At 49.0% G+C, this 25,118-nt stretch overlaps 1 pseudogene; it reads right to left on the reverse strand.

The window, feature by feature from the left end:
• Positions 1–12,263: 12,263 nt before the first annotated feature.
• LOC147957656 (pentatricopeptide repeat-containing protein At1g11290, chloroplastic-like) lies at positions 12,264–24,289 on the reverse strand (annotated as a pseudogene).
• Between the last annotated feature and the right edge of the window lie 829 nt (positions 24,290–25,118).

Genomic DNA, 25,118 nt, shown 5'->3' on the forward strand with positions numbered 1-25,118 from the left:
GCCTGGCGATCCAGACGAGGGGGAAGAGCTGTTTCCCCTCTATCACCTTCCCGGAGTCGGTCCGCGGCTGGCAGTCGACCTGGTTCTACTGCCAGGACCAGGCGACCCCCGGACAGTCGACCGGTCTTCCTCCTTTTTCCCTCGACCGAGCCGAGAAGCCTATCTCTCTGAAAGTCACGCCGGAGGAAAGTGCCCAAGTCAAAGTATTGGTGGGTCGAGTGGTTGAGCTTGTCCGTGAGGGGGTGACTGGGATGGACCTGTTAGAGGTCTTTCTCCAGAGGCGCATCCAACCGCTCCAGGCATGAGACCACCCGATGTGGCTGTATTCTGGCCTTGACGACACCACTCGGATCCACCCGGAGGAGGTCACCGAGGAGATGCTGGAGGGGTGGCTGTCAAGCATCACGGGGAACAAAGACAACCCCCGAGGAGCCAGAAGGGTAATTCCACTCGACAACTCATATGAAGTGGATCAGGTACGTCTTTGTGTCGGATATCCGGCCTTCTGTATTAGTCTTCTTTGGGCAAGTCAATTGACTTTCGTCCTGTCTGTTGTCTTCCAGGCTACCACTGAGATGTACTCGACGCCCAACGGGGCACACGGGCCGACTGAGGAAGGTGAGGGGAGCGGAGGCGAGAGCGGGGACGACCAAGTCGAGTGGGAGTCCGACGGTGAGGGAGAGGAAGGCGACGACATCTTCTCCAGTGAAGAGGGGGAGGAGGCTGAACCCTCCCGCCCGGAGGGGCGGTCCAAGCTCGCCCACGATCCAGCGCAGGAACGTGGCAAGGCGACTGCTCCTGTTGGGCAGTCGTCGAAACGCCCTCGGACTTCTTCTCCTCCGCCGACCGGGAAGGCTCCCAAGCACCCACGAACGACGCCATCCAAGCCGCCCAAGGCCTTGCCCAACATGAGGATAGCTGTTCCCACCATTTCCGGGTAACAATAACACATGCTTTCTTTTGTAGACTGTGGACGGATCCTTGGTCGATTCACTGGGCCAGCTGACTAACTTTCGAGGTTTGAAGTGGTGCAACTTCTGAGGTCTCCGCCAGGAACGACGGCCAAGAGATGGAGGACGCTGTCACTTCCAACCCTGGTACGATCACTGACGTCCTACTTTCGAGTCGACTGAAACTTTATTAGTCGATTGAATGTTTTCCTTGTAGCTCCTCCTCATGTTATTGACCTCCCGGACGACGACGACAACGAACCACTGAGGGTGAAGAGGAAGAAGAAGGCGTTGGCTGGCAAGACTCCGCAATCCATTCCGGCGCCTGAGGCCGTAGTTCGGGACGATGGTGAACCCACTCGGGCTTCCGTGACTTTCGCTGTTCCTCTGACGAGTGTGCGGCCTTCAGCGTCGACTGCGGATCCGTCTTCGCTTTTTGCTGCGTACCCCGTCCCTGAGGACCAAGCGGCTGCTGCGAAGGAGGCTGTACGCCAGGCTGGAGTCATGATGGAACATGTCAGAGTGGCTCGGGAGGCTTGCCAGGCGGCTTATGACGCAAGCTCGGCTCTTCAGAGCAATGTCCAGGTCAGTCGACTTCAACACTTGGTCTGTTTTGATATGTCCTTTGAAGAATCTCTTTTCCGAAGATCTTTAAGTTTGTACACCCAGTGGGTGTGTTTGCCAATTCTTGGACGAGTGGGGGCACGCTAAGTGCACCCACTGGGTGTAGTCCCCGAGACTACGGTCGACTGCTGGCAGTCGACTGTAGTCTTTAAATTGAGTCGTAGTTGAGTTTCTTCGCTCTGTCTGATCGGGTCATGCCGAATGGAACGGTATCCCGTCGACTGCGGGCAGTCGACGTCTTTTCTCTCTTCTTTTTTTTTACTGTGGGGGCACGCTGAGTGCACCCACTGGGTGTAGCCCCCGAGGCTACTGTCGAATGTTTTGCTTCGGCTGTAGTCTTAGAAACTCCATTATTGTCTCTTAGCTGCTCGGAAGCAACTTGTCTTGGACTCGACTTCAGGGGTCAGTCGGGTGGGATAGGAACCGGTGGGGGCATGCTAAGTGCACCCACTGGGTGTAGTCCCCGAGACTATGGTGGACTGCTGGCAGTCGACCGTAGTCTTAGTATTTACTGCCTTTGTTGCTTTTTTCTTTTTTACTGAAATTGTAACTCCTCCTCTTTGACTTCAGAAATCTTGTGATCTTGGAACCCGCTTGGCTGACTTGGAGAAGCAGCAAATTCAAATGAACCTTGATCTGGAGCTGGCCAGGACAGAGCTGCAGAAGGTCAGAGACGGCGCCGCAGGTAAGACGCCTTTGCCGACTGGTTAGTTTTTAGGCTTGAGTATCTTTCCGCTTTCTCCGACTCAATCGTCATTTTTTGCAGAAAAACTGAAAGAAGCTCTGGCGAAGAAGGATCAGGACTTGGCTGCTGCTCGCAAGGAGGCTGATGACAAGACCGCTCTGGCCGCACAGAAGCTGGCTTCGGTCGACCATTTAGAAGGAGAGAATACCAAGTTGAAGACCGCTCTGAATGAAGCCAACAGGGAGTGTTCGCGTTGGAAGAAGGAGCACCTCATCCTGAGCGAGAAGATGGGAGGCCTCGCTCGCAGGAGGGAAGACCTGGAGAGCTACTTGAGGAGCCTTGCCAAGAAGTTGTACATCAAGCTCGAAGGTGCACACTCGGTTCCGACTGGTTTTTTTGTGTCGACTCAGTTTTACGAAATTTGACTTATCCTTGGGTCGTGTATGCAGAACTTCGTCAGAACTTTGAAGAGGAGACTGGGCGGATCGAAACAAGTTTGGATCCGATCAACTCTCCAGTGAAAGATGAAGCTGCCATGAACCTGCTCCGACTGGAATCTCGTGCTGACGGCGTCGTGGATTACTTGGCTCGGCTAAAGGTTGCCATGGCGCGGATCGACCCGACGCTTTGGCCAGAGTCCACGCTCCAGAATGATCTCGAGTCTCTGATGACTCGACTCAACGGGATCCCTGACCGAGTGCAGGAGTGGAAGAAGTCTTCAGCTCGGTGTGGCGCTGACGTGGCTCTGTCTCTGGTCTGCGTCCATTGCAAGGAGGTGCGGGAGGAGAAGCTGGCCGCCCTCCAAGTCGCCAACACGAGGAAGCACAACTTCCAGGACTTCATGGAGACATTTATTGCTGCTGCTACCCGTATCGCAGATGGGATCGACTTGGATGAGTTTGTCGCCCCTGCCAGTCCTCCTTCTCCCGAGGAATGAAAAAACTTGCCTCGGAATGCCGAGTGTATTTTGTAATCCGTTGAACTCTGCCTTAAATTCGCCTCGGAATGCCGAGTGGAAGTGTAACAGTTAAACTCTGCCGAGCTGGGGGCTCGAGTACTTTGATCTGAGATCTCTGGGATCTTTTAGGCTTTATTTGAACTTGATTTGTCGTTAAACCTCTTTGTGGATGACCCGTCGAGTGGAATTTGGTCTTCACTCGAAATAACTTTTGTTTCTGTGGTGCAGCTCCGAAGGAGAAGGTAGTAGTCGACCTACACCCTGTTACTGCAGAGTGGGACGGAGCGCACACTGTATTTGTGGCGAAGCTCTCCAGGAGGAGGTGGCGGTCGACCCACACCCCTCGTCGTCCTTGGGAGATGAGACTTGTTTCATACTTAGGCGAGCGCTGGGCTGCAGCTAAGCCCCCGAGCGGGAGGTTTGCTCTCGCTCGGTAGGATTTCAAACTTAGGCGAGTGCCGACTGCGGCTAAGTCTCTTCGTAGGAGAACTTAGGCGAGTGCTGGACTGCAGCTAAGCCCCCGAGTGGGAGGTTTGCTCTCCACTCGGTAGGATTTTTCAAACTTAGGCGAGCGCTGACTGCAGCTAAGTCTCTTCGTGAGAGAACTTAGGCGAGTGCTGGACTGCAGCTAAGCCCCCGAGTGGGAGGTTTGCTCTCCACTCGGTAGGATTTTTCAAACTTAGGCGAGTGCTGACTGCAGCTAAGTCTCTTCGCGAGAGAACTTAGGCGAGTGCTGGACTGCAGCTAAGCCCCCGAGTGGGAGGTTTGCTCTCCACTCGGTAGGATTTTTCAAACTTAGGCGAGTGCTGACTGCAGCTAAGTCTCTTCGTGAGAGAACTTAGGCGAGTGCTGGACTGCAGCTAAGCCCCCGAGTGGGAGGTTTGCTCTCCACTCGGTAGGATTTTTCAAACCTAGGCGAGTGCTGACTGCAGCTAAGTCTCTTCGTGAGAGAACTTAGGCGAGTGCTGGACTGCAGCTAAGCCCCCGAGTGGGAGGTTTGCTCTCCACTCGGTAGGATTTTTCAAACCTAGGCGAGTGCTGACTGCAGCTAAGTCTCTTCGTGAGAGAACTTAGGCGAGTGCTGGACTGCAGCTAAGCCCCCGAGTGGGAGGTTTGCTCTCCACTCGGTAGGATTTTTCAAACCTAGGCGAGTGCTGACTGCAGCTAAGTCTCTTCGTGAGAGAACTTAGGCGAGTGCTAACTGCAGCTAAGTCTCTTCGTGAGAGAACTTAGGCGAGTGCTGGACTGCAGCTAAGCCCTCGAGTGGGAGGTTTGCTCTCCACTCGGTAGGATTTTTCAAACTTAGGCGAGCGCTGACTGCAGCTAAGTCTCTTCGTGAGAGAACTTAGGCGAGTGCTGGACTGCAGCTAAGCCCCCGAGTGGGAGGTTTTGCTCTCCACTCGGTAGGATTTTTCAAACTTAGGTGAGTGCTGACTGCAGCTAAGTCTCTTCGTGAGAGAACTTAGGCGAGTGCTGGACTGCAGCTAAGCCCCCGAGTGGGAGGTTTGCTCTCCACTCGGTAGGATTTTTTTTTTTGAACTTAGGCGAAACGGATTCGCGGCTAAGTCACTCACTGGGGGTTTTCGTATGTAAACAAAAGCGACAGCAATCATTGGAACACTCTTGTCTTTGATAAAAATGAACTGCGGAAGTTTCTCTTATTACATCTTTATAGGAAGGAACTTAAGTGTAAAAGTGGCGGAGCAGCTCCGCGTTCCAAGCTCGCAGCTCGTCGATCTGGCGATCAACATTGTAGAGGTGATATGCTCCCTTGTTGAGGACTCGGGTGATGATGAAGGGGCCTTCCCAAGTAGGAGCAAGCTTGTGTGGTTTCTGTTGATCCACTCGGAGGACCAGATCTCCTTCTTGGAAGGCTCGACTCTTCACATGCCGGGCATGGAATCGACGCAAGTCTTGCTGATAAATGGTCGATCTGATCATGGCCATCTCTCTTTCTTCTTCCAGGAGGTCTACTGCATCTTGCCGAGCCTGTTCTGCTTCATCTTCGGTGTAAAGCTCGACTCGGGGAGCGTTGTGAAGAAGATCACTTGGCAGAACGGCTTCGGCTCCATAAACAAGAAAGAATGGGGTTCTTCCAGTCGACCGGTTAGGGGTGGTCCTTAATCCCCACAGAACTGACGGAAGCTCATCGACCCAGGCACCTGCCGTGTGCTTGAGATCACGCATTAGTCGAGGTTTTAGTCCTTTGAGGATCAGACCATTTGCTCTTTCGGCTTGTCCGTTTGACTGGGGATGGGCGACTGATGCATAGTCGACTCGAGTGCCTTGAGAGGCGCAAAAGGCTCTGAACTGGTCTGAATCGAAGTTTGACCCATTGTCAGTGATGATGCTGTGAGGGACTCCATATCTGAATGTTAGTCCTCTGACGAAACTGATAGCAGTGCGAGCGTCGAGGTTCTTGATGGGTTTAGCTTCAATCCATTTGGTAAACTTGTCGACTGCCACAAGCACATGGGTAAAACCGCTCCTGCCTGTTCTCAGAGGACCGACCATGTCCAGTCCCCAGACAGCGAAGGGCCAGACGAGTGGAATGGTCTTCAAGGCTGATGCGGGCTTGCGTGACATGTTGGAGTAGAACTGACACCGCTCACACCTGTCGACTATCTCCTTTGCCATCTCATTCGCTCTTGGCCAGTAAAATCCCGCTCGGTATGCTTTGGCCACAATGGTCCGAGAGGACGCATGGTGACCACAGGTCCCCGAGTGGATCTCATCAAGGATCATCTGACCTTCTTCCGGTGTTATGCACTTCTGACCTATTCCAGTCGCGCTTTCTCTGTACAACTGTCCTTTTATGACTGTGAAGGCCTTGGATCGACGGACGATCTGTCGAGCCTCTTCTTCGTCCTCCAGGAGTTCTTTTCTTAGGACATACGCGATGTATGGTATCGTCCAGTCGGGAGTGATCGCCAAGACTTCCATGATTAGGTCGACCACGGCAGGAACTTCGACTCCAGTCGGATCTGTGGCACTTTTCGGCTGCGGGGTTTCTTCCGTGAAGGGATCTTCTTGGACTGGCGGCGAGTGGATGTGTTCCAGGAACACGTTGCTGGGAATGGCTTCCCTCTTGGAGCCTATCTTTGCCAGATCATCGGCTGCCTGATTTTTTAGTCAGGGAATGTGATGAAGCTCCAACCCCTCAAATTTCTTTTCTAGCTTTCTTACTGCGTTGCAGTAACCGGTCATAGCCGGACTTCTGACGTCCCACTCCTTCATCACTTGATTAACTACTAAATCTGAATCGCCATAGACCATGAGGCGACGGACGCCGAGTGAAATGGCCATGCGCAACCCATACAAAAGTGCTTCATACTCTGCTTCATTATTGGAGGAATCAAAGTGAATCTGGAGAACATATCTGAGCTTATCTCCTCGGGGGGAGATTAAGACTACTCCCGCGCCGGAACCACTAAGCATCTTAGATCCATCGAAGAACATGGTCCAGTGCTCCGAGTGAACTTGAGTCGGAAGTTGCTGTTCAATCCATTCGGCGATGAAATCTGCGATTGCTTGGGACTTGATAGCCTTCTTTGCCTCGAACTTGATATCTAAGGGAAGGAGTTCAATCACCCACTTGGCCACTCGACCAGTTGCATCTCTATTGTGCAGAATCTCTGACAGTGGGGCGTCGCTGATGACTGTAATGGAGTGGTCAGAGAAGTAATGTGCAACCTTCTTTGTGGTCATGTAAATCCCATATACAAGCTTCTGGTCATGGGGGTATCTTTGTTTTGAAGGGGTCAAAACATCAGACACGTAATAAACTGGGCGCTGAACTCTGAAGGCCTTTCCTTCCTCTTCCCGCTCGACCGTAAGTACTGTGCTGACAACTTGTCCTGTGGCTGCAATGTAAAGCAGCAAAGGTTCTTTGCTGATTGGGGCAGCAAGCACCGGCTGGGTGGAGAGCAGAGCTTTGAGATCTGCGAACGCTGCATCAGCTTCTGGAGTCCACTCGAATTTGTCAGACTTCTTCATCAGTCGGTAAAGAGGCAACGCCTTTTCACCGAGACGAGAAATGAATCGACTTAAAGCGGCCAAGCAGCCTGTAAGCTTTTGGACATCGTGCACGCGTACAGGACGCTTCATCCAGAGTATGGTGCCAATTTTCTCAGGATTGGCGTCGATCCCTCGTTCGGAAACGAGAAAACCGAGTAACTTTCCACTTGGAACTCCGAATATGCACTTTGATGGATTGAGCTTGATATCGTACCTCCTGAGATTAGCAAAGGTTTCAGCAAGGTCAGCCCGCAGGTCGGAACCTTTTCGGGATTTGACCATGATATCGTCCATGTATGCCTCCACATTCCGACTGATTTGAGTGAGTAAACACTTCTGAATCATTCTCATGAACATGGCTCCGGCGTTCTTGAGGCCGAACGGCATGGTGACGTAACAGAAGCACCCGAATGGAGTGATGAAAGCTGTTTTGATCTCGTCGGGCCCATACAGACGGATCTGATGGTACCCGGAATAGGCGTCTAGGAAAGACAGTCTCTCGCACCCCGCAGTCGAGTCGACTATTTGGTCGATGCGAGGGAGGGGAAAATGATCTTTCGGGCAGGCCCGATTGATATGCTTGAAGTCAATGCACATGCGGAGTGACTTGTCCTTTTTGGGGACCATGACGACATTGGCGAGCCACTCGGAGTGGTAAATCTCTCGGATGAACTCTGCTGCTAAGAGCCGAGCCACTTCCTCGCCAATGGCTTGCTTCTTCTGGACGGCGGACCGTCGAAGATGTTCCTTCACAGGCTTGAATTTTGGGTCGACTCGTAGACGGTGCTCAGCCAGCCCTCTGGGAACTCCAGGCATGTCAGAGGGTTTCCATGCGAAGATATCCCAGTTCTCACGGAGGAGCTGGATGAGCGCTTCTTCCTATTTGGAGTCGAGTGTCGTCGAGATGTGAGTCGGAGCAGCGTCGGGGTCGGTCGGGTGAATGTGGACTGTCTTTGTTTCGCCAACCGACTGGAAAGCTGATTCTGAGGCGGGCTTCTTGGCTCGCAGCAAATCACTCGGATCGGCAGTCTTTTGGTACTCTTTCAGCTCGACTACTGCCATCTAAGCGTCAGCGATCTTTGAGCCTTTCTGAAATCATTTTTCTGCTTTCTTTCGGTTGCCAGTAACAGTGATCACACCTTTGGGGCCAGGCATCTTCAGTTTGAGATACACGTAACATGGTCGAGCCATGAAGCGCGCGTAAGCTGGCCTACCCAAAATGGCATGATAGGCACTCTGGAAGTCCACAACTTCGAATGTCAACCTTTCCTTGCGGTAATTCTTTGAATCACCGAAAACTACATCAAGAGCAATCTGGCCGAGTGACTCGGCTTTCTTCCCAGGAATGACTCCATGGAAGCTCATGTTGCTGGTACTAAGCCTGGACATCGGAATGCCCATCCCTTTCAAAGTCTCAGAGTACAGTATGTTCAGGCCACTACCGCCGTCCATCAATACTTTGGTCAGTCGAGTGCCTTCGACAACTGAGTCGACCACCAAAGCTTGCCTCCCAGGGGTGGCAATGTGCGTCGGGTGATCCGACTGGTCGAATGTGATGGCAGTCTGCGACCACTTCAGGTAATTGGGTGTTGCCGGGGCAACCATGTTCACCTCACGATTAATGACTTTCAGTCGACTCTTGCTCTCAACATCAGCAAAAATCATCAGGGTGGAATTGATCTGGGGGTATCCATCGTCACTGTCTTCTTTGTCTTCACTCCTGTCTGGCTCTTTTTCCTTATCTTTGGGCTGCTTGCCCTGGAACTGCTGGATCAGGAGCCAGCACTGTCGAGTGGTATGCTTTGGGTAAATAAAATTACCCTCTTCGTCTTTCTTGGTGTGGATGTGACACGGTAAGTCCAAAACATCATTCCCGTCTTGATCTTTGACCTTCTTGGGCTTTCAGGTGCCCTTAGGTTTCCCCTTGATGTTTCCCTGGGCAACGGCCAGGGCCTCCCCGGGAGTAGCTGGCTCGGCCTTCCGCTTCTGTTTCCGAGTGGAGTTTCCTCCAGTTTCTTGGGCGACTGCTTTGAGCTTGCCGCTTCGGAGTCGGTCTTCGTCTTCACCATTAGCGTACTTGGTGGCGATCTCCATCATCCGATTCAGAGACATCTCTTCAGTCCGACCGAACTTCAGATTCAACTCTCTGTATTTAACACCCTCTTTGAAGGCGCAAACTGCTTGATGGTCTGGCACATTCTATGCAGCGTGATCCACCTCTGGATCTAATCCCTCAGTGTTTCATTCGGCTTCTGAACGCAAGACCGTAACTCTGTGAGGCCTGCAGGTCGTTTGCATGTTCCTTCAAAGGTCGTGACAAACACTCAGGAGAGGTCCTCCCAGGTGTAAATGCTGCTAGGTGCCAGCTGATTCAACCACGCTCTGGCTGAGCCCTCCAACATAAGAGGCAAATGCTTCATGGCCACTTCATCATTGCCACCATCAATCTGTACAGCCACTCGGTAATCTTCGAGCCAAGTGTCAGGCTTGGACTCGCCGGTGAACTTGCTGATCCAGTTGCCAGCCTGAAATTGGGAGGAATCACTGCGGCCCTGATGGCTCGACTGAAGCACTCCGGCCCTGAAACACGTACTCTGCTGCTGCTGGCAGGCGCATCTCTGTTGTGGCCCTCTCGATGAGCCCTGTTCCTGTCGATCAAACCTTGAACGAGGATAGACCTCGCATCAAAGCCTGGGTCTCTGGGGTCGACTGGAATCCTCTGCCCAACACTGTGAGGGCGTCTGTCATCTTGCCGTCGAGGCGCATATGACCCGCTCCTCGGGGGAGGGGTTGGCACTCGACGTCGATCATCTCGATCGAATTGACGATCATACTGCTCATTCCTCCGGTACTGATCATGCCGGTCATCACGTCCCTCACGCCTCGGGGGCGATCTCGGGCTGTGGGCTGACTGGACTGTGTCCGCCGCAACGGATCGACTGTGGATCCTATCCCGCGACTGAGAAACGGCGGAATTCTGGTTTCCTGCCGCCCGGAGCAATGCTCTGATCTGCAACAAGCCCCTGCCTGCCTCTGACTGGGATGGCTGAATTGATTCTGCTATGCAGGCTGCGGCGGCCAAATTCTGAACTGGGGTTCGATATACCTGAGGCGGTGAGAAGGGCCGGCGCCGACTGGACTCGGGAGCTAGCGGACGTCGACTGGACTCGGGAGCCCGCCGACGCGCTTGCTCGTCGAGTATTCGCTGGAGATTCTCCAGTCGAGTGCGCTCGGCCAGGTTAGCAAGGCGCACGTCCTCCAAGGCCTGGGCCTCGGGGGTTTCTCCGACAATAAGAGTGTGGAGTGCGTCCATGTTCCGGCGGCGAAGCTCCTCCCGCTGTAACGACGTGAGAGGTTCGGGCAGATACTCATCGTGGGAACACGACGGGTCGCCTCCGCCCGTAGCTCCGTCAGCGCGAGGGAAACCGGGGGGACTGTGTGTTCCATCGACCGCCAGAACCTCAGCTGCTGGGTCGCTTCTGTCGCACTCGGATGCGGTTCCCACGGAGCCAGTCGACAGGTCGAACAGGCCATAGAGGGACTCGACGGGCTCGATTGCCGCAACTTGTGGGGCGGCCGACTGGCGGGCCACGGCGTGCCTCATCCACCGCTGGAGTCTCGACCGACCGGAGCGCTTGCGCTGGTGGGAGACAGGGCGGGGAGACAACGCAGGGGTCGACCGATACTGGGTCGACGGCTGCCGCAGGAGGACGCCACGAATGCATGCGCGGAAGTGCGTCGCGCCGCGGATGGGGAGCGCATCGATGTCGAGTGGTGCCTCCTGAAGCCAGGCGGAGTCATCGGCGATGAAGGTGAGCGCGCCGAGACGGATCACGCGGCCCTCCACCAAAACTCCGCAAGAAACCATGATCAAAGGGATCGGAAAAGATCGCAACTTCTCCAATTAAGCGCTAAGATTCCGGCCCCACGGTGGGCGCCAACTGTCGCGGTTCTAACTCTGACAGTGATGTAGGAGGGTGAGTATGGAGAGGCTAGATCCTAGCTATTGGGAAGTTGTTACACGCGAGGTTTACGAGTTCAGGCCCTTCTCGGAGGAAGTAATAGCCCTACGTCTCGGAGCCCGGAGGCGGTCGACTGGATTATGCGTGTATGGATTACAGGGGTGCGAACCCTTCCTACTGAGGAGGGGGGTGGCTTATATAGAGTTCGCCGGCCCCTTCCTGCCCTCAGTAATGCAGGGTTTAAAGTACATTTAAGATTGGGCGTTACTGGTAACGCCTCTAATAAAGCGCTATAATGACCATGAAGACTACTTAACAGCTGACCGTTTGCCTACGGAGTGACTGTAGGTCTCCTGGCAGTCGAGTGATTAGCTTCATGGTCGAGTGGTAGCTTCTTGGTCGAGTGTCTTGAACCTGTCGAGTGGAGTACCTTCAAGTCGATTGATAGGTGATTTCTTCTAGGGATGTCCTTGCATAGGACTCTTTGGACGGTCCGTGCCCCTACCCCAGGTACATAGCTTCATCAAGCACTAAAAGTCTGACCATCAGGAACAGAAAATCATTTGTAGAGACTGCCATTGTACATGATGTGTGCGGTGTGCCACAGATAAAATTCAGCAATTACCTTAGGATATGTGACATTTATTTAAGTCCACCTAATAGTTTGGTAACCTGATCTTATAGTCTTACTTGTATATTAGCTGTGTGAAGTTCTACATCTCAGAATCCATATTCAGAGTCAGACTGCCTTCAACACTTCACTGCCAGTAGTCTCCACATGAACATTTACTGTCCTTAAAATGGTGAAATCGTTGAATATCTCTCATGATTATTTACCGTCATGTCACTACAGATATAACTTGGTTGCATTGTGACAGTCGTTGCAGACTTGGAGGTTCTTTTTATTTGAATTGTTGTACCGGGAGCAGTGCGAATGAGCCCATATGCAATCACAAGCTTCTCACTGTGGGTGTTGAGTAACTTAGCCTTGACACAATTTTCTACATGATGTATCGAGTCAGTATCTGGCACATATCCAACAGGTTTGATCTCTTCTATTAGCTTAGCTAACCTTGCATAAATATATCCCTTGCCTGCTGGTGATTTGTGCTTCCTGAATAGAAGGTATGAATCTCATTTTTGAGCTGCACAATACTCGATCCACTGTGGTTCCATACTACATAGTGCTCCATCCCAAGTTCAAGCCCATAGTCCTTATTCATACTTGCAAAATATTTCTGTCCTTCATCAACCAAACCAGCATGATTGCATGCCGAGAGGACCGAACGGAGTGTTGTCTCGTTGGGCACTGTGCCAGAAATTGCGACCTGGCCAAAACTATGTAAGCCGTACCCATGGATCATAGCATTCCATGTGATAACATGTCTCTCCGTTGCTGAGTTAAAGAGACTCCGAGCTATACCGACACGGCCACATTTTTCGTAGATGTCAATAAGGGCTGTCAGAATATAACCATCCTGAGGTGCATCCTGACAAGAGTATACATGGATACTATCTTTCTTGCAATGGATCTGAAATGTCTGCAAGTAAAGGAATGACACAGACGAGAGTGAACGAATCAGATTTAACAATTTTCAGCTGCATCCTAGAAAAGAGCCTCATGGCATCATTCGTCAATCGTCATTCCATTGTGCCTGCACCAGCATGGCATTCCAGGAGATCCGTGTCTTGTAGCGCAACTCATCAAACAGCTGGGCAGCAAGGTCGGCCCTCATGCATTCGGACAACATGCTGATCAGCGCGTTCATCACCGAAACATTTGACTTCAATCCAATCTTCACAAGTTGCCCATGCACACGCCTCCCCTCGTAAAGATACCCAACCTCCCCGCAAGCATGCAATGCTGCCAAGACAGACACATCCATCACATCCACGCCCTCCCCCACCATCCTCTTGAAACGGGCCAGAGCCTCGGTGGCATCCTCATTCTCAGCATACCTGTTGATCATGACCCTCCAAGACACGGAGTTCTTCATCGGCATTCGAGAAAGACTGCCCTCGCCACCTCCACCGCCCCGCACTTGCATTACACGTCAAGGATCACCATGGATACATTCATGAGCTCGTCGAAGCTACCGCGGACCGCAAACACGTGTACGAGGTTGACAGAGTCAGGGCGCTGCCCGTTCACCTCCTCCATCCAAGCAACAATCTCAATGGGCGGCCCGGCGATCCCGTTCAGTGTGTACCCGGCCACGAGCGTGTTCCGAGCGACGTGGTCCCCGACGGGCATAAGGTCGAACACCCTACACGCGTCGGAGCTTGGTGTGCATGTTCGCCAGCCGCCAATGGTGTGGACGCGAGGGCCTGCGCCACGAGATTCCCGTGGACGGCGCAGTCGGTCGCGAGGTCTGCGCGCGCCACGCAGTGCTTGAGCGAGGTGAAGGTTTGGAGGACGGCGCCGGAAGCGGACACGCACGCTGGCCTGGAGGAAAGCATAGTAACCAATGCCGAGCGCGCCCTGCAGGCTGGAGCACCCGGCCACGGACCTCAGGCACGCGTGGTGGTCGACTGGCTGGCGGTGGAAGGGGACGGCGATGAGGCCGAGCACAGCATCTTTCCTGCCTTGCTATATTTTTTTTCGGATTGCAAAACCGTTTGCTCTCACCCGACTGCACAAGCGCGTTGACCGCCTCCTTATCCGTTCGATCATCCTTTTATCCACATGTTTCGATCAGACGGCTCACCGCCGCCAGCGTCAAACCCACCTCCTCTCGCCTCCGCCGAACGGCATCGCCAGGCAAAGCCTGTGCGGCCGATGGCCTCCGTGAGCTGCGGGTGGCTTACGTCAGCTGCAACGTGGCATGTTCGGTGGTGGTGGCAGAGGTGGTTGGTGGGCCCTCGTGTTGGAGGTTGACTGTTGGTGGTCTCCGCGAGTTGTGGTTGGTTGCGACGCTCTCGGTGCCGCTTCGTCGAAGAGCAGCTTCGATGGTGGTGGCGGTTGGTGGGCTTTGCCGGAGCCGGTGCGAGATGATGTGCGGCCGAGGTGGTGTGGGGGCTTGGGTGAAGACTCCGTCTCAGCCTTGTTTCATGACTACCAATGGCATGAGTTGTGCCCGTCGTTGATCTTTCTGGAGGCATCGCTGCTTTGTTGCCACACCCCTGCCACACGTTTCCAGCCATCGTGTGGCCTCTCCAGGGGAAACCCGTGATCTTGTGATCGAACGATGGCGGTCCTTTGGTTTGTCGTTTCCCCTCCTGGGGGCATCATCTTGGAGCTCAGCATCGGCAAGAGGGACTGGTGGTTTTGCGGCGGTTGTAGCGTACAACTTCTGTGGCAACATGATGGTGGAAGCAATGTCGGCAACGTGGCATTGGTTGCGGTAATCAACTCTTCTTGGGCGTGTTCGTGGTTTTGCCTTAGTTTGTTTGTTTTAGATTTGAAGCTGCGTGGCGGGGCCCTATGGTATGCGATGACCGGCTGTAGCTGATCTTCCGTGGCGCCAACCATGCTTGATTTTGTCTTTCAGAGTTCTTCATCAGAGTCGGAGGTGCGCTGTCTGGCTACAGGTGGCTGAGTTTTGGCACAAATCTTTATACAACTTCACGCGTCCGCTATGGTGTTGGTTGAGTCCACGATCGCCTACGGTTAGGTCGGAATAGTTTGCTCAGAGTTTAGGAATGGCATTGACGCCTCTAGGGGAAGAGTGATGACAATGACACATGTGTGATGTCTTGGCAAGGACTTTTCTGGAGTGGGATGCGTGTGTGCTTTCTTATATGTGCCGCTTAGCGGTTGTGAAGATTTCGCCTGGTTTTTCATAATTAATTAGGCAGTCTAGTTTTCTGCTCGGTTTTTCCTAACTAACTAACCAACTCTTTTCTTTTTAATGAATGCAGGAATCCTGTCATTTCGAAAAAAATCATTGCTGGAGAACTATTCTGGGTGCAATTCTTGTTACCGCGTTCTTGCCAGTTGCCATATGCAAAGGAGCTCGCAATGCAGAAATCCCTTTTGGAGCTCGGCCTCCAGTGAGGCCTCCAAATTGAAAATTTAAATTTCATCGAAATTCATATTTTTATATTTCAAAAAATTCTGAAAAAATATAGATATACATGAAGGCATAACACACCTGTGTGTAAATTTTCAGTTCAAAATACATTGTAATAAGAGCTATGCAAAAAAAGACAAAACTAAGGCTATTTAACACATACTATTCATCCTCTCAGGCCATGAATTTGTCTTTTTATATAGGTCGCAACTCAAGGTATTTCATTATGAATTTTGATACACATGTGGATTACATCCTTACATACATGCATATTTTTTTCAGATTTTTTTGAACCATTAAAGTTTGAATTTGAATTTTTCAAAAATAAAGGCCTCCATGGAACTCGGCCTCCAAAACGCCTCTCTCCTCGCAATGCCCTTTTATACTGTGTGACTGCGAGAGTATAAATCATGCCTTCTTCTGCTGCCCACGTCTAAAATGGATATTGTGCAGGTTGGGGTTGACCAAGGAACGGAAGAGTTATGTATGATGAACATTGATGAGCATAGTCACGTAGACAACGATAGCTCCACTGTGTTTCTTCGAGCTGTTGCCGTTAACCTTACCAAAACGAAGGAATTAAAGATAATATTGGGAAAAGAATTTAACAGTTTAGCTGCACGTTAGTCGCCTGAAAGTGCAATTTGGTTCAATTGATTTCGGAAGGAAGAAGGGGAAGGAGAGGAAGAAGGAGAAGGAGACGCCGAGGCCACCAGCACAGGGGAAGAAGCAATCCCACTATCTATCATTAGGGTGGCAGGTGCAGGTTCCATAGCAACACATAGTTCGCCAGAGTATTGGATTAGTAGTATATGACAACCAAATGCACTTTGCAAACACCGTGAAGAGAAATCCAAGCAAACTGGCTAGACTGCACTTGCATAACTGCAGGGCCATGGCAACACTAGTGCAAGATTTGTAGCAGAAAAGTCATGGCTAAATTTTGAAAATTGAGAGTTGGGATGACTGGAATTAGGAGTTGGGCCGGACAGAGGACATGGAATTGGGATGAGCCACGACAGGTAATGAATTAATTGGCGGATTGGTTGGCTGAGACCTTTTGAAATATTTTTCCTTCGAAACATGAGTGAGGTGTCACTCTTGCTGCTCTGATTGAATTGGAAGCATAGGCAGGTGTGAGTTACGAGGCTCCATAATTGCATTATTTTTGATCTTTTTGAAACTTGAGCGGTTTGATGGGTTCTATATGGACGAGAGATGTTGGGATAAAGTGGGGGTGAACTCTTCGAAACCAGGAGGGTCTGGTGGGGGAGGGGGTGAACTCCTCCAAGGGTGGAGTGGCGAGTGAACTCTTCCCAATCCCAAGGTCCGGTGAGTTCTAGATAGATGAGAAAAATTGGGGGTGGAATGAGGAGTGAACTTAGCACCACCACCTTCAACTCCAATTTATAAGGTACTTCCTCCATTCCAAAATACTTGTTGTGATTTTGAACTAAAACCACGACAAATATTTTGAAACGAAAGGAGTAACAGAAATAATTTGACTCAAGATTATTTTCTAATAAAGTTTTTAAATAAAATAGCAAGAGTGATAGCTTTTAATATTTACAATCTATTGGATTTATTATTCAGAATTCAGAATTAAATCCTGTAGTATGGTGTGGCAGTATGACATTGTATCAAAGATAAACTACAAATAAATCAATTAATTATGTACTCACAACAGCAAGCTTAATTTGAATATGAAACTAAAAGACAGGTCGGAGAAATTAAGGTTGATTAGGACATAAAACCATGGTCCAAGGCTAAGACGACTTATTTGATCTGGTTGTCAGGCTATCCTGCTACCGGCAGTGTGTGCGATTCCGTGTCTCGACAGGGGAACTCGGTGGAGTATGGATCAATTTGATCATAGAGGCCAGTTGCGACGACCATTGTTCGCGTCTCATTGATTGTAAGAAGCAGAAGCCGTATCAGTAGGAACCAGAACACAGTGGGTCGTGTTAAACACACGAATGTGTCACGTATTGGAGGCGTACAGGGGTTGAGAATATCTTCGAGATAGCTAGGCATATAAGATATCTTCTGTTGTAACTACTAGCTAGCTTATGTCTTATCTTTCTTTCTCCTCAAATTGTATCTATACAAACTCCTGTACGTGTTATCTCAGGTTCGCATCTTGCCTATTTAACACGCATCACATCGCTCTGGATCGGGTAAGACGTTTCCGCCAATGCACATGGTAATCAGAGCCTTCCTACTTCCCATCTAGCTCCATCGACTCCATCTGTGCCAAAACCATCACTAGTAGAAAACAGGGCTTTGGTCCAGGCCGGGTCAGCCCATTAGTCCCGGTTCAGTCCAGAACCGGGACCAATGTGGGCATTGGTCCCGGTTCGTGAGCCCAGGGGGCCGGCCGGGCCACGTGGGCCATTGGTCCCGGTTCATCTAGACCTTTTGGTCCCGGTTGATGGGATGAACCGGGACCAATGGGCCTCGCTCCTGGCCCACCACCATTGGTCCCGATTCGTGGCTTGAACCGGGACCAAAGGCTCCCCTTTAGTCCCGGCTCATGTCACCAACCAGGACCAATGAGGTGCCTATATATACCCCTCGCTCGCGAGCAGAGCACCCCAGTGCTCTGTTTTTCTCTGGCCGAGGGGGGAGAGGGCTTTGTGGTGCTCTAGCTCACCTCCTATGCACATGAGGTGTTCGATGGAATGTCCGAGCCACACTACTTAAGCTTTCTACTCTCGAAGCTCGACCTCCATGCTCCATTTTCCTCGAGATTTGTCTAGATTTAGCGGTCCGTCACGCCCCGTTCCCGTCTTCACCGCCGTCGATCACCCGCGCCGATCTCATCACCGACACCACCGTGGTGAGCCTCTTGTTCTTATCTTCTTTCTGAAAGGAAAAATATTCTTACTTGTATGTTTAGATAGATACTTGTATCATTTTCTTACATTTATTATTGCATCTTATATAGTGCGATGGTTTTGGTATCCGCCCCCGTCGGCCCTCGTCCTGTCTATGATTCGGATGTGGTATGTATATTATCTTTATAACTATTGGTTCATTTATTGTTTATGAAAATTATGCCGACCAACGTGACATAGATTTTATTTATCTAGGATGTATGTGAATCGAAAATGCCAACCGACCCTATTGTCGAGAGGTTAAATTTAGTTGAAGAAGAAAACAATTTGTTGAAGGAAAAAATAAAAAAAATTGAGGAGGAGAAGATGATATTGGAGTTGCATGTTGCGGATGTCGTCGATGATCACAAGATCAAGATGGATGCAATGCGCTTGAAGATTAGAAAGATTAGAAAATATGCCATTCATACCGAGGCTTGGTATCATTATGCCGTTGGATCAATTGTTACCTTGGTTGCGATTATGATCGCATTTGTTTTCGCATTAAAATGTTTTACATAGTTTCAATGTATGGTTTAATTAATTAGATGCTCTGGAGAGCTATATGTTGTTAGATGAGAACAATGTATGCACTTTGGTTTTAATGTGATGATGAACCTCTATTAATTTGGACACTTAATTATATATAATGCACGCAGATGAACCGGCAATAGATGTACGGTGACAGACACACCCGCGAGTACATTAAGGGCGTGCATGAGTTTCTTGATGCGGCTGAGGCAAACAAGCAGAATGGTTTTATGTGTTGTCCATGCACTAAATGTGGGAATACGAGGTCTTACTCTAACCGGAAAATCCTTCACTCCCACCTGCTTTACAAGGGTTTCATGCCACACTATAATGTTTGGACGAGGCACGGAGAAATAGGGGTTATAATGGAAGGTGGCAAAGAAGAAGACTACGATGAAAACTATGTGCCCCTTGAATACGGTGATGCTGCAACGGGGGGAGCTGGTGAAGATCAAGAGGAACCAGACGATGTGCCCAATGATGCTGCAACGGGTGAAGCTGCTGAAGATCAAGAGGAACCAGACGATGTGCCCGATGATGATGATCTCCGCCGGGTCATTGTCGATGCAAGGACGCAATGCGAAAGTCAAAAGGAGAAGCTGAAGTTCGATCGCATGTTAGAGGATCACAAAAAAGGGTTATACCCCAATTGCGAAGATGGCAACACAAAGCTCGGTACCGTACTGGAATTGCTGCAGTGGAAGGCAGAGAATGCTGTGGCTGACAAAGGATTTGAGAAGCTACTGAAAATATTGAAGAAGCTTCCAAAGGATAATGAATTGCCCGAAAGTACATACGCAGCAAAGAAGGTCGTATGCCCTCTAGGATTGGAGGTGGAGAAGATACATGCATGCCCTAATGACTGCATCCTCTACCGCGGTGCATACAAGGATCTGAACGCATGCCGGTATGCGGTGCATTGCGGTATAAGATCAGACGAGATGACCCTGGTGATGTTGACGGCGAGCCCTCCCAGGAAGAGGGTTCCTGCGAAGGTGATGTGGTATGCTCCTATAATACCATGGTTGAAACGTCTATTCAAAAACGAAGAGCATGCCAAGTTGATGCGATGGCACAGTGAGAACCGAAAGAAAGATGGGAAGTTGAGAGCACCCGCTGACGGGTTGCAGTGAAGAAAAATCGAGAGAAAGTACTGGGATGAGTTTGCAAAGGACCCAAGAAATGTATGGTTTGTTTTAAGCGCGGATGGCATTAATCCTTTCGGGGAGCAGAGCAGCAATCACAGCACCTGGCCCGTGACTCTATGTATGTATAACCTTCCTCCTTGGATGTGCATGAAGCGGAAGTTCATTATGATGCCAGTTCTCATCCAAGGCCCTAAGCAACCCGGCAACGAAATTGATGTGTACCTAAGACCATTAGTTGAAGAACTTTTACTGATGTGGAATGAAAACGGTGTACGTACGTGGGATGAGCACAGACAGGAGGAATTTAATCTTAAGGCGTTGCTGTTCGTGACCATCAACGATTGGCCCGCTCTCAGTAACCTTTCAGGACAGACAAACAAAGGATACCATGCATGCACGCACTGTTTAGATGACACTGAAAGTATATACCTGGACAAATGCAGGAAGAATGTGTACCTGGGCCATCGTCAATTTCTTCCGACCAACCATCAATGTCAAAAGAAAGGCAAGCATTTCAAAGGCGAGGCAGATCACCGGAAGAAGCCCGCCATGCGCACCGGTGATCACGTGCTTGCTATGGTCAATGATTTACACTACGTAATCTTTGGAAGGGTCCCGGTGGACTAGCTGTTCCGAATGACGCCGAGGGACACGCACCCATGTGGAAGAAGAAATCTATATTTTGGGACCTACCCCTACTGGAAAGACCTAGAGGTCCGCTCCTCAATCGACGTGATGCACGTGACGAAGAACCTTTGCGTGAACCTGCTAGGCTTCTTGGGCGTGTATGGGAAGACAAAAGATACACCTGAGGCACGGGAGGACTTGCAACGTTTGCACAAAAAAGACGGCATGCCTCCGAAGCAGTATAAAGGTCCTGCCAGCTATGCTCTTACGAAAGAAGAGAAAGAAATCTTCTTTGAATGCCTGCTCAGTATGAAGGTCACGACTGGCTTCTCGTCGAATATAAAGGGAATAATAAATATGCCAGAGGAAAAGTTTCAGAACCTAAAGTCTCATGACTGCCACGTGATTATGACGCAACTGCTTCCGGTTGCATTGAGGGGGCTTCTACCGGAAAACGTCCGATTAGCCATTGTGAAGCTATGTGCATTCCTCAATGCAATCTCTCAGAAGGTGATCGATCCAGAAATCGTACCAAGGCTAAGGAGTGATGTGGCGCAATGTCTTGTCAGTTTCGAGCTGGTGTTCCCACCATCCTTCTTCAATATCATGACGCACGTCCTAGTTCATCTAGTCGACGAGATTGTCATCCTGGGGCCCGTATTTCTACACAATATGTTCCCCTTTGAGAGGTTCATGGGAGTCCTAAAGAAATATGTCCGTAGCCGCGCTAGGCCAGAAGGAAGCATCTCCATGGGCCATCAAATAGAGGATGTTATCGGGTTTTGTGTTGACTTCATTCCTGGCCTTAAGAAGATAGGTCTCCCTAAATCGCGGTATGAGGGGAGACTGACTGGAAAAGGCACTCTTGGAAGAGACTCAATAATATGCAGGGACGGATATTCTTGGTCTCAAGCACACTACACTGTTCTACAGAACTCTACCTTGGTGACCCCGTATGTCGATGAACACAAGAACAGTCTGCGCTCCGAACACCCGGAGCAGTGCGACGACTGGATTACATGTGAACACATTAGGACTTTCAGCAGTTGGTTGGAAACACGTCTCAGAGGTGACAACACTGTTTGTGATGAGTTGTACTTGTTGTCCAGGGGACCATCTTTGACTGTATTGACTTACAAAGGATACGAGATAAATGGGAATACATTTTACACGATCGCCCAAGATCAAAAGAGCACCAACCAAAACAGCGGTGTCCGCTTTGATGCAGCAACCGAGAGCGGAAAGGACACATATTATGGTTACATAGTGGACATATGGGAACTTGACTACGGACCTGATTTTAAGGTCCCTTTGTTTAAGTGCAAATGGGTCAATCTATTAGGCGGCGGGGTACAGGTAGACCCACAGTATGGAATGACAACAGTGGATCTGAAAAATCTTGGGTACACTGACGAACCGTTTGTCTTAGCCAATGATGTGGCACATGTTTTCTATGTGAAGGACATGTCTACCAAACCGAGAAAAAGAAAACATCAGGAAGAGAATACATCATACGATGAGCCAAAGCGCCACATAGTTCTTTCAGGAAAAAGGGACATCCTGGGAGTGGACGGCAAGACAGACATGTCTAAAGATTATGAAAAGTTTCATGAAATTCCTACCTTCAATGTCAAGGCTGACCCAAGCATCCTGATAAACAATAAAGATTATTCATGGTTACGGCGCAATAAGCAAATGACACAAGCGAAGAAAAAGTGAAGACTTTCTCCCGCAACTATTATGATGATACCATGCCAACTTTGTAACACACGAACATGCTACCATTGTCCGTTTTGTACATGCACATGCTATGTGGGTGAAATTATGATACCATCCCAACTTTCAACTTTTTCAGAGTTCATTTGAAAGTGATTGTCCATTTTGTACACGAAGTGCATCAAGTTTTCTCTATAAGCGCGTCTATTCTCATTTTTTTAGTAAGTTAATCACAAACTTGTGATTCAAATAATTTTCAAAGAATTCAAATTTTAACTATTCAAATTTGAAAACTAATGGCATTAACAGAAAGTTTATAATTTTTCTAAAACTAATGGCACTAACAGAAAGTTTATAATTTTGCTAACCTAAAAGCAAACAGAATTAAAAATTAAAGCAAAAAACAAAAGAAAATGAATAATGCAAAAAACAAATCAAAAAAACAGGAAAATACTATTTTTATAGTAAAGTTAATCACAAAATAAAATAAATAAAGCAAAAAGGAAAACTAAAAAACTAAAAAAGTGTTTTCAAATTTGAAAACTAATGGCACTAACAAAAAGTTTATAATTTTTCTAAAACTAATGGCACTAACAGAAAGTTTATAATTTTGCTAACCTAAAAGAAAACAGAATTAAAAATTAAAGCAAAAAACAAAAGAAAATAAATAATGCAAAAAACAAATCAAAAAACAGGAAAAAACTATTTTTATAGTAAAGTTAATCACAAAATAAAATAAATAAAGCAACAAAGAAAACAAAAAACTAATAAAGTGTTTTCAAATTTGAAAACTAATGGCACTAACAGAAAGTTTATAATATTTCTAAAACTAATGGCACTAACAGAAAGTTTATAATTTTGCTAACCTAAAAGCAAACCGAATTAAAAATTAAAGCAAAAAACAAAAGAAAATAAATAATGCAAAAAACAAATCAAAAAAACAGGAAAAAACTATTTTTATAGTAAAGTTAATCACAAAATAAAATAAATAAAGAAACAAAGAAAACAAAAAAACTAAAAAGTGTTTTCAAATTTGAAAACTAATGGCACTAACAGAAAGTTTATAATTTTTCTAAAACTAATGGCACTAACAGAAAGTTTATAATTTTGCTAACCTAAAAGCAAACAGAATTAAAAATTAAAGCAAAAAACAAAAGAAAATAAATAATGAAAAAAATAAAAAAAAACAGGAAAAAACTATTTTTATAGTAAAGTTAATCACAAAATAAAATAAATAAAGCAACAAAGAAAACAAAAAAACAAAAAAAGTGTTTTCAAATTTGAAAACTAATGGCATTAACAAAAAGTTTATAATTTTTCTAAAACTAAAAGCATAAAGAATTAAAAATAAAGCAAAAAACAAAATAAAAATAAATAAAGCAACAAAAAAATGCCACCTACTGGGCCACCACGGCCTGAATACGACTAGAAACCTTACCATGGGCCAGGATTCAGGCCCGCAGCAGGCCCAGTAGGCCCACAGGCATTGCAGTAACAGATTAGGCCCAAAAGCCTGCAGTTGAGAGGAGCTCAGGAGGGTGGGCGCAGCAGCGCTTATAAACCACTCCCGAGCCCTCTCAACTAGCGAGGTGGGACTAAACTTTTGGGCGCGGGGCAGCACAAGGCCATTGGTCCCGGTTGGTGGCACCAACCGGGACTAAAGGGGGCATTGGTCACGGTTCGTGGCACAAACCGGGACCAATGCCCCCCTTTAGTCCCGGTTGGTGCCACCAACCGGGACCATAGGCCTTTGCTTCCCGCCCTTTCGGCTGCTGAAAAGAGACCTATGGTGTGCATTGGTCACGGTTCGTGCCATGAACCGGGACCATTGCTCTGGGTATATAAGGTAGCACTTGTGAAAATTTCGCCAACCGCTCCCATTCGCCCCCGACGCCGCCAGGCCGTTCGTCATCGTTGTCGCCGCCCCGAGCCCGTCGTCGCCCGCTCCCCGTCGCCGTCGCCCCGCGCCGCCGCAGGCCTTCTCCCCGTCGATGCGTGCGCCGTCGCCGGCCTCCTTCTCGTCGTTGCATGCGCCATCTCCGGCCCCCTCCCCGTCGCCTCGCGCCGTGTCGCCGACCTCCCCCGCGCCGTCGCCGGCCTCCTCCCCGTCCCTGGCCTCCTCCCCGTCGCGCCCCCAGTGAGCTCCCTGCCCCTTCCCATCGATCCCTGTCGCTCTGACCATCGCCGCCGCCGCCGCTGCTCTCTGTGTGTGATAATTTTTTTCATATGTGTATGTATATGCTCATATGTATTTGGATTTGGCTATGTATGTATGTATATGCTCATATGTATGTACGTATGTATGTATATGCTCTCTGTATATGGATTTGGCTATGTATATGCTCTCTGTATATGCTCATATGTATGTATGTTCATATAGCATTTTTTCTATATATGAATTATTTTTTTGTTCATGGATATATGCTAAAGAAAACGAGGGGGGTGATAGATGATGATGAGGGGTCGAGAGGGGGACGAGAGGTCGAGAGGGGTCGAGGGGAGAAAAAAATGTTATCAGGGACGAAGGTCGTCGAGGGGTCGAGAGAGGGACGAGGGGTCGAGAGGGGTACGAACCGGGACCAATACTCTGTGTATATAAGCATGACTTAGAAAGAAGAAGAGGAGAGGAAGAAGAGGATAAATAAATAAGAAGAAGAAAAAAGAAGAAAAAGAAGAGGAGAAGAAGAAAGGAATAGTGGAGAAGAAGAGAAAATAGAATATATTCTATTTTCTCTTCTTCTCCACTATTCCTTTCTTCTTCTCCTCTTTTTTTTCTTATTTTTTTCTTCGATCTTCTCCTCTAGCTATTCCTTTCTTCTTCTCCTTCTTCTTCTTCTTCTTCTTCTTCTTCTTCTTCTTCTTCTTCTTCTTAATTTTTATCGGGAACGAGGGTGTCGAGGATCGCCGAGGGGTCGAGGGTCGGGAACTAGGGTAGAGGGTCGAGGGATCGAGGGTCGAGGGTTCCAGGGTCGTCTAGGGGTCGAGGGTTTCAGGGTCGTCGAGGGTTCGAG

Source organism: Triticum urartu, chromosome 7A (assembly GCF_056163025.1).
Source record: "Triticum urartu cultivar PI428250 chromosome 7A, HENAU_Tu73, whole genome shotgun sequence".
Taxonomy (NCBI): domain Eukaryota; kingdom Viridiplantae; phylum Streptophyta; class Magnoliopsida; order Poales; family Poaceae; genus Triticum; species Triticum urartu.